The sequence below is a fragment of the Pelmatolapia mariae genome, linkage group LG16_19 (assembly GCF_036321145.2).
Source record: "Pelmatolapia mariae isolate MD_Pm_ZW linkage group LG16_19, Pm_UMD_F_2, whole genome shotgun sequence".
Classification (NCBI taxonomy): Eukaryota; Metazoa; Chordata; class Actinopteri; order Cichliformes; family Cichlidae; genus Pelmatolapia; species Pelmatolapia mariae.
In genome coordinates, this window is record NC_086241.1 from 4,254,164 (window position 1) to 4,264,996 (window position 10,833).

Below are 10,833 nucleotides of genomic sequence, written 5' to 3' on the forward strand. Positions count from 1 at the left end.
GCACCTTCTTGTGATTGCCAGACACAGCAGTAAAAAGAAAGAAGTGCAGTTTCACCAAATGTGAAACTGAGACATTTACCAGAGAAGCAGAGAAAAGGAAATGGGTTTTTTATGTTCTCAGCTCTGGGATCACAAACAGAAGCAAAATGACCGAAAGGGAAAGGCTATCAACTCTAAGGTGACAGAAATTTAGCTTAGCCAAGGGAAGAAAATTAAATCATTACGCATCAGCGCAGTAATTTATAGTACCCATAATCACCAATTAAAACTTAGTAAACACTAAATGGCTTTCAGTGGCTAACTGTACATATTAGCACCACCTGTATTAACTCGTTTTGACTGCACTCTACAATATTAGGCTTGACCTGACCAAGAAAACGGTCTGAAATCTGACTCAGTTTATATGGTGGAAATTTATTTTTGTTTTTCTATAAATGTTAATAAATCTGACATCAGAATATGCCAAGAACACCATCATGTGCCCTGACCTTTTAAAAAAACATGGCTGCATCTGGATATTTGTAGCTTAATCACCAGGCTGGGTGGCTTTTCTTTAGCACCTTCTGAGATAAAAGTGGTAAATGGCCAATGTGCTTACATGAACAGTATAAGGCAATACACCAAATGAAAACTGTTGAATATTAAGGCTGTTCTTCCTTCCCTGAGGACTTCAGGAACACTGAATTGTGCCATTTATGCGCCCCCAAGGAGGGAAAAGCTACAACCCAACTGTACATCTGCAACATAGACCAGATGCTCCCATCCCCATTTTAAAAGCTTTTGACCACTGGCGACTTTAAAGTCTCACCCTGGCTTTGAACAGTATCTAGAAATCTCTCAAAGAGATGAACAGATGGAGAAAACTAAAAAACACCACTGCTGAATTCACTGTTAGGTTCTTACGTATGTTTGTTTCATAAGAGGAGCAAACCTCTTCATTCTGTTCCACCAACAGCACTCAAATCCTGAAGGGTTTTACTTGAGCACACTTTGGTCCAGAGGTCAGCTGTGTGTAATATTAGTTTAGGTGATACTCCAAACGACAATGGTGCTATATTATATTAAAAAAAGAGATACTCCGAGCATAACTACTATTGTTCTACAACACACAAAATTAGAGAACATCTATAAGGTCTAATAATAGTTTATCTGACTGACTCCTGATTCATTCTGCAAACTGGAGCAACCATATGAGCAGGAATGTGTTATCTCATTGCCAAATGACTAAGCCGTTCAGCTGAAAAAGCTAACATTATAATACTTATAAATTAATCTTTAAAAACATGTCCTTGTTTCTCTTTAAAGTTGCTGATAACTAAAGGAATGCTGTTATTTCTCTGCAGGAAAAAAAGAAAAACCAACTTTGACCCGTAAGCTGGTTCATATGATTCTCACACGACCATACACATACCTCTCATCTCGGCATGAGGTCGGTGTCTGCAGGGAAACAGGAATGAAGCAAAACATCAATTCTGGTACTAAAGACATGTAAGAGAAACCTCTCGTGTTCACTGTTACAAAACAAGTATATTGGTTTGTGCCAACAAGACCAATAAAAGAAAAAATTTAATAAGAGATTTGTGATGCTGGGAGATATATGCACGTGGGTACTTTGTCACACTGCGCATTCGACTACAACTCCTTAGAAATGTAATTCTACTTAAAAAGCAATAAATGTACACATGGTTTCCCAAGTATTGCAATATTTTGAGCCCTTGAAATGTGATAAATCCCCCCAAAAGTCAGGCAGTTTTACAGACCTGTGATGGTTACATCAGAGCGGATTAAGCCTCCACTTTTTGATCCACACCGCTAAGCCGGGAAGCTACATAACTAAAACCTTGAGCCAAGTGGGGAATGGGAACACAACTTTTTTCTTGAGACAGAAAAAAAAAAAACATGTCAGAGAAGAGGGTTTTCTTAGTAAGGCCTCAGGCCCACATAAGAGGGCAGATGTCAGCTGCCACATGGACAAAACTGCCAGCAGATGGTCTGAGGAAAAAATGAAGGACCACAGTCACAGTCTGGCGTGGCAGGAGAGGAAACATATGACACACCTGAGTTTAGGTCATGCATCTCTGCAGACAATCACCAAAAACAGCAGGGAACATAATAGGTTGTGAATTGTTTTTTATCTCACACATAACTGCTGTCCTAAGCAGTCATTCAACAGTGGTGAGACATTACAGCACTGACACACAACAGCAAACTGTTACAGCCTAGCTTAACTGCCTCATAAAGCACAAGCAAGCCTACACTTTGCGGTTACAGAGGGACTACTTTTGTCAAACCGTGGACAAGCATTTACCAATGTTATTGGTAACAACAATGATAAAGGTAGTCATCTCAACAGGTGAAACCAGCAATCCTCTTATCAGAAGTAGCTATTCTGTATATGCATCACCTAGCATAAGAACCATCTCGTCATGAGCTGCAGTGCAGGTTTCATTACAGCAGACTCAGCACAGGTGGTAGGTGAAGACGTGTTTTACTACAAACTGATCCCAAGGTACTTTGTCAGCAACTGAAAAACATGGTAAATGAATGACCAAGAAATCCTTCCAAAAGCCCTTAAATGTCCATGTAAAACAAATCTGAGAAAACAAGGTTGGCACATGCCATATGGTTAAACCCCAGTATCCCACTGGGATTTGAAAATAGGTTGTCGGCTTCTGTGACACCTTCAGGTTCACATGTAAACAGACCGCAACTCCCCTTAAACTCCTTGCAATCAGAGAGCGTGACAACGCCGCATCGCAAACATAAACATCTTTTCTGCAGCTTGATGCCACTGAGTCACTCGTACACTGATGCTGAATTTGCTGTTTACAGCCATGAATTCTGCAGGCAAATTGAAGAAGCAGCTAAATGACACGAGGTTGCTGTGGTGAGACGCAGGTGCATGGCTGATGCTCTGTGGCCTGGAAGCATGCTCATCACAGTGCAAAAACAGATTCAGACTGCAGTGCTGGATAGTGTGCATACAAGTGAACTCAACTATCAGCAAAGGAATACACAATGCAAAAAAGACAACAAAATAAATGACACCTTCCCCAAAATATAGAGTGATCCTTACCTCTGGTTTAAAAGTATGCCCAAAAAATTTGAACAAAGGCACAAATTCACGCCGGACAAATGCAGAATGTGGACCGCAGCACTAACATAAGTAACAGGTTGACTGTTTTGAGTCCAGTGATTTAACTAATTTGTGCAGGGAGGCGGGGAGGCACGGAGGGGGAATGTGCGTGTCTGCGTGTTTGAGCAGTCAGGGATCGACCACCTGACCAACTACTCTTTGTGCATAGATGTGTGAAAACAGCTTGATGTGTAATACCAGGACATTCTGCCCATTTTATTATTTGACTTTTGATGTAAATTAGTTACTTGTAAACCTGAAATGAACCAAATGCCCCCTGACAGTGTTGTCTCATATCTGTTCATGAAAACATAAAAACAAATAAAAGAATTTAAACTCCTGTACCTCCTGATGTCTGCACCACTGACCCAAGTCATATCTACTTAAGTCCTTACACAAGACTGAGATTAGATTAGTTATATTTATTATCCTTTCGCACATCTTTGTATCTGGGGCAATTGGAAGACATTAGAAACATTCAACAACAACAGGCTCCAAAACAGTAACTTTATCATCAACGAAAGCACAACAACGCACAAGTAACACACCTATCACCTTCCAAAGCACACAGGACCCACAGAACTGTGTTTTTCTCAGCACAATTTTCTTGGACATACTTAAAATCTTACTGAGTCTGCAATAAAGCAGAAGGTTCGAATAGTCACTTAACAACTGCTAGCTGACTAGGTGACTTAAAACTAACCAAAAAACCACTATGCTTAATTTTCTGAACATACTACCTTGTAATACTCAAGAACACGCTAATCCTCGTCACTGGGCTGATGGTGAAACGAATAAATACCAGGACCTCTGTGTGGACGCTCTTCAGTTACAACATGGCAGCAGTGATACTCGGTGCGGAAGCCTTTGCAGTACTGATTTTACCACAATAAAGTATCTAAACTTTGCCCTCAGCACAGGTGTTGCTTAACTAAAGGTAGTTCAACTCCAGACAGAGAAAGTTAAAGCCACTGGAAAGACTTTATCACCCAAATCAGATTCCAAGGGTATTGTTACCTGAAGCTACACTAGAAACTGAAATCAGGTGTTAAAAAAAACGTAAATGGATAAGGAAGAAAAAAAACTAAAAGCAGTATTTTGCACTTACAAACCAACTGGAATGAAACATACACTTCGCCACTCTATAACACCGCACCATGTTCTGCATAATTTCCTGATTTAATTACAGTTAGCAGGGAAGTAATGTAAGTAATTAGTACGATTAAATTTGTGGTCAAAGTAGAAAAAAAATGAAGTGACAACATTAGATTTAAATCAGTGGCTTATGGTGAAACAAGAGAACATTATGGCCAAAGGCCACTTTAGTAATTACACTGCAGGACAAGCCTTACAGAAAAAAATTGATTGGTTATAAACAAAACAACAACAACAAAAAACCAAAAAAAAAAAACACAGGCTACAAATAATGTACAAGCATTTATTAGAGAAAAATCACTAAAAGGAATTGTAGGGTTAGTCCCGGGCTTGTTAATCACATTAGTGTTTGCCCAGTTAGACAGTGTTGGCCTCCCTTTGGCAATTATTGCCTAGCTCTGGCACTCCAATTGTGTCAGCCAGACTTGATCCAGCCTTGGTTTTTGGTAAGGTTTTTGTGTCAGATGTGGCCCAAATGTCCTAGTTCATATAATACACACTCAGGGCAGAAAATTTACTTTGCGATGTGACCAGTGTTTGCCGCTTGCCATCTCTGTATCCCAGTGTAATCCATAAATAAGCAACAAAACCATCTTCAAACATGTTCACATACATGCCTGTTTTTTCTCCACACAGTAAGCCAACTTTAGAAATTTAGCAAGCAAAACTGAGACCAAAACACAATTTAAGCTACAGCATTCAAGCTAGTGTGCATTTGATGTGAAAGATAAATTTGGTCCCACACTCATAATAGATGAACCAAGAGGGTTCCCATCTGTACTTGCTGGAGCCAGATGGTTTTGGGGGGGTTTTCCAGCACTGTTTCAATCATATATCTGCTTCTTAAGAGTCTTCAGAATTTTTAGTGCATTACAAAGCAGCACTTTTTCATTCAGTCCATTGAGTATTTAAAATGTACAATGATTCAGTGAAAGTCTAATCTCCTTAAGCTATATGCTGCAATATGCTGCTTATACAGTCATGTGAAAAGGACTACACAGTCCCGGAACAGCATTTAAATAGGCCATTGCAACATTTGTTTATTTTGCTTCGGTTTCTTTACCCAGTATCAGACAAACTTTGATTGTCAGCTGATCATCTGACATTTGACTCTAGAACACGCAAGTGAACAGCTCAGGGTCTTTGACTGCCTCATATGACCAAAGGACATCAATCTAGAAGTTTTGTGGTTTGTTCAGATGCAATTTTCCAAACCTTTGCATTGCTGTCTGCTTATTCAGAAAGAAGAGGCCTTCTCCTGGGAGCCTCTTCCCAACAAGTTATACTTGTTTTTTCTCATTGTAATGTCATGAACTTTAATATTCAACCTGCTAACTGGGGCTTATAGAGTCTAAAATGCAGGTCTTGCTTGTTTTTTCCCCTAGTTTCTCTGACCACTGAGCACACTGACCTTGGGCTGAATTGGCTGGTATGTTGACTTCTGGGAAGATGGACAACTTGAATGTTTTCCAGTTGTGAATAATCTTTCTCCATGTGGAATGGTAGACTTCAAATTGTTTGGAAATGACCTTATAACCCTTTTCACATTGAAGGGCAGCATCAACTGCTTCTCTAAGCTCAAAGCTGATGTCTTTCCTCCTCAGCAACGTGTTAAAACACCTGAACGATCCAGACCACAAAACTGCCAAAACTTCTTTTAACAAAGATTCACATTTGTATTTGCTTGGTGGCACCTGCCTGCTACTTACCCTCTTAACCCCTACAAAAGAATTTCTACTTAGTTTTTCCACATACAGCTTCTACACCTTGGCTTATTTTGTTAAATAAATAATGGCATAGTAAAATGTTGTTTTACTCACATGAGGTTTCTTATCTAGCGAGAAGATTTTTTGTTTTGCTGTAAAAACCTTAAAATCAACAGAGGGAATTTTCTACTTTGACCACAAATTTAATCGTACTAATTACTTACATTACTTCCCTGCTAACTGTACTCTGTATTCACATGACTGCATATGGCAAAAAAGTTTAGTAATTAAGCTGAAAAATTACAGGATAAACTGACCTGTATTGTACACGAGTTTCTTTTCAACTTGAGAACCATTAAGCTTGAGTTGATATTTCTCCATTTTTCAAGCCTGAGAAATTCATGCTAATAATATTCAGAGTAATCTCAGCTTTGGTTTAAGACTGCTGGTTTACAACAACCCTTGTCTTATAAACTGAAGCCCTTACGTTTGAAAATCAGTGGTATTTGCAAACTAGAGAAAGTCTAACATAAGAAACTACTGATTGCATTATGGGAATTACAGGATCCAACATAAGCTACTCTTATTAAGGTGTCTACACCCTCTGATTTCAGCAATCTTATAAGTTCATCACAAGTTACACTGAGCAACGTGAATATAATAAACATGGACATCAACTTTGATGCAAGTACACTGTATGATGATAGCGCCTACTATTGAATCAGGGCCAAGAACCACAGCTGTTATTTCTTTTCTATTTTCTACATCCTCTTTAGTTGGAGAACAAATTATACACACGTTTCTTCTTAATCAGAATCAGTTTTCCTTTTTCACATTTTTTATTTCAAGCTCATTTCATTTCATACAGTGTCCTGTTGGTTACTAGCAGACATAGGTCATGCATTATCCACATTTTCTGGATGTCTTTGTAGGCAATGGAGCACAATCAGGAGTCCAAGGAAATGTAGATAAACAGACATGATTCCACTATTTAGTCTATGAATAATGATCAATATTGGCTAAAATAGCTACGTATATAATTTCTGGGATTATAAAGGGCCACCAATGCCCAAGACTCATCTAGTGTGTACCTGGCTTTAGGGAGTAAAAGTCAGTATATCCCAGTAGCCTTTCTTTATTCTGATCCTTCTAGTCCTCCTCACTCAAAGAGTATATCTGAACAAGGAACCACACTAAAAAGAGTTATTTAATTTAATGACCTAACTAAGCAGAACGCATATGTACAGAAGTGTGGACATCTAAATGCTAACAGGTGCTGCACTTGTGAGATCTGTAACCTACTCCCTTAATTGTGGTTGGTTTGGATATGGCATGTAATGCAGTGGAACCACATTGGGGTGGGAATGTAATAAGCCAATCTTTCCAGCTTATTCATTATCTTAAGTACTGGTTAAATTGTGCAGGACAAGCCCTCAACGCATAATTAAGGTTATATAATATTAAACTATAAGTCTTCTTTTTCCTGGCCTCTTTATTTGTCTTGACATAGACCAGCATTACCAGGATGTATCAGTATAGTTATTCTGTTAACCAAGTTAACCAAAGCACACCTAAATAAATGAGTGTCCATCCTGCAGTAGCCCTTTCATCAATTTTTCACCCAAATGTTACACATATATTTTAAGCAGAGAGTAAATATGATTCAGTACATAGCTACATACTTCAACGTGACTCACTGTATTACATACACCGAATAAGGCACTGTGCTAGGAAGTATTTTTAGCCTTTCTGGTTACAAAGAGATGTGAAACAGAGTTAAAGGATTGCATTAAACCTCATGACATCACTTCCATAGTGCCCACATTACAACATTACATATTATTTTTAAAAGTGTTAGACTAGAAGCTATTTTGCCACAAGGACCATGACCAAGGTGAAAATCTAGTTAACTTGTTGAATTTGTCTGCCTCAAACTTATTACACCATTTATTAGTTTTTCTTCCCCCTTAATTTATTTTAAAATTTTCTATAAAGGTTAGTTTCAATTATTTTATTTAATTACTATATCATAGATGGCATTTGTCAAGTGCGAGATTTAGGGATTTGAGATTAGGTATTACAACCTTCCAAACACCACGTGTCACACACTCAGATCCTTGCCGGGTAGAACTCGCTGTGTTAAAAAAAAATTATATTTCTTGTTTGTTTGTTTTTTAAGTTTGTAACCAACCAATATTAAAAGCCTACTTTCATTTTTTTGTTAGGTAATTAGAACAAGTTTGCACAACTAGTTTTTGTAAATAAATTCCCAGTAATGAACATTTTTCCCCTTTCAGGATTCCTTATAGGCAAAAATGAAATGCCAAAGTATTATTACACAAGCTGACTACACCTTAAAACTGCAATTTAATATTGAATGAACTACATTAAAGCACTGCTGCTGGACAGAATGTAGAGGAAACACGCACGCAACCTTTTACTCATGCTGGCTGTTAATCAGGTTAATCAGGGCGGTCAAACATGGCAGTTGCAATTGCAATAAAATCAGCACTGCAAGAAAAGTAAAAGGGGGGGGGGGGCGCATTTACTCCACTGCATCCATTTTAAGTTTTAGCTATTAGTTACTTTGAACATTTACTTTTTTAAAACAAATATCCAATCTTACGTTATAGTAGTATAGATTAATTTAAATTAGTTTTACGCGGGTCAGTAAACTCTGCTGGCAACAGGAGGAAAATAAATGTTGGACGCTGAAAAGGGGATCACTGATTCAACGAGACAGACAATGAGAAAATGAACAAATACAGACATTTCACCCGGATCACTTTGACGCTGCTGATTTCAATTAAGTCTATTAAAAAAAAACTTTGTGGTGATGCTTAGAAATTTAGTACAATAGAGTAAGTGAATATTTATAGAGAGGGAAGGTACTGTTTGAATGCCATATTTACATATCACCAAACGCAGTCGCTTCACAATGGCAGCTCCCCACGCATGCAGTGTTCAGCAAGGTGGGTGAAAGCCGTGTAATGTCGACAAGTTCAATAAAAAACAAAACAAAAAAACAGATCAGTCACACAAGTTAGACTAGGGAGAACCGTCTGCTGTTGAGGACTCGCAGTAAAACCGCCAATCACTCATCAATAAACTGATCAGAGGGAGGGCTGAACTCCGCACGTGGTTCGAATAATATCAGACTAAGCGTGCTACACTTCCGCGTCCTTGAGACGTGATTTCAACACGACAGCGTTAAACGGCACAAAAATAAACACTTAAAGTAGTCGCTTATGTTCAGAACACCGGAATACCTCACAGAGGTACTATTTCAAAGCCCCTGACTCCACAGTCAGCCCGTTCTCGGAAGGCTAACGCTAGCCTGGAAAGGAAGACAACAATCCAACCAGCTAACATAAGCTAGCAGACGACTCACAGGAAATTAGCTCACAGTCTAGAAAGACCAACGATATAAAAAACGGTGTTATGTTTCGTTACAAATGTTCGCAACAGCGGCGAACAAAATCCACGAGCCGTGGATAACGCTGCCCGGGTCCATGTTGTGGGAGTGAATGATAACAAATGGGTTTTTTTATATAGTTACCTCACTCGAGTGCCGTGTGCATCTCCTCTCCGCTCGGTACCAAAAAAAAAAAAAAAAGTCGGCCAGCTTTACGTCAACGCACGAGAGACCAGCTCATTCACCAACGCCTGCTGAGAACTTTACGTAGAGTTCGTGGGGGTGGTCCTTCAGTCTACGTAAAGTGCGCAGTACACCAATGAAAGCGCTGACGTTTCTTTCCGCCAAATGGTGTCTGGTCTGTCATATGACTGTCTGAGGAGTTTACGTTCTTTTTTTCCCCTCAGGCTGTTTGTAAACAAGAAAACGGCAAATAATTAAATATTACAATTATTAATTTTACACTTAAGGGAGACGAGGCGCAAATTCTAATTCATTATTATTATTTTACTTCATAAGAAATATATGCGCAGTCAATAATAATAATAAATATTAAATAGCAAGAAGAGTTTAAAAGCAATCAAGTTAAATTAAACCACTGTATCTTAAATAAAGTCAAGCCAAAATTATATGGTTATAATCAGTTCATTGATTTTACTTCTGCTCTAACTTTATAAAACGAGTTTGTCGAGCATTTCACCCTCTTTGTTATATTTTCTTGGTCTAGTCAAATGACTTTCAATCACCAATAGAGCCAACGTGACCATTAAAGGAACTTAACTTTTGCTGTTTTTTACCACCAAATTCTGACTGGGTGACTGGACTGTCATATGACTGTCTGAGGGAGATCATGCTCCTTCTTCTTCTTCTTGTCCAGGCAGTTTTTAAACAAGAAAACCATAAAGGAATTATAATTCGCAATTAGGAGAAACCAATGGCAATTTCATACTTAATAATTTCTTTGTTTATAAGTGACAATAAGCAACAATACAATTTAAATTTACAAATACAAGTCTTAAATAAACTGCATATCGCAATGTTTTTGTTACTTATTTGTGTAAGAATATAATGAAACAGTTTGGCCTTTGTTTGAAATTCATGAAATATGTGTATGTTCTTCTCTGACATTTAGATGAACTTTGCATTGGCTGTTTCTTTCTGCCAAACTGTGTCTGGGCTGCCACATGACTCTAGAATAATCTTCTTGATTCTTTTTTACTCATTTTGAAAAAGAATACTTTACATTCCTTAATAACTTATATATACTTATATAGGCTACAACAGATAATTAGCAAAGTGAAAGTGTCTTGGTGAATATAATAAAAAAAATACATAATTGAGCAGTATGTATATTGTTTTTAATAGATCTATAACCGAAAAAGTTAATTCCTTTTATAAGAGGTTTCAGAAGAAGAGATGGG

At 38.1% G+C, this 10,833-nt stretch overlaps 1 protein-coding gene across 2 annotated transcripts in view; it reads right to left on the reverse strand.

Annotated features, from left to right (window-relative positions):
* The window catches only part of slc39a10 (solute carrier family 39 member 10), a 35,072-nt gene extending 25,490 nt beyond the window's left edge, over window positions 1-9,582 (reverse strand). Inside the window, exon 1 of one of the 2 annotated variants that reach the window (XM_063498657.1) lies at window positions 9,557-9,582. The gene's annotated coding sequence lies outside the window, so the exon portion shown is untranslated. Of the gene's footprint in view, window positions 1-3,076; window positions 3,272-9,556 lie in introns of those variants that run through there. The other variant, XM_063498659.1, reaches the window with a different exon arrangement.
* Between the last annotated feature and the right edge of the window lie 1,251 nt (window positions 9,583-10,833).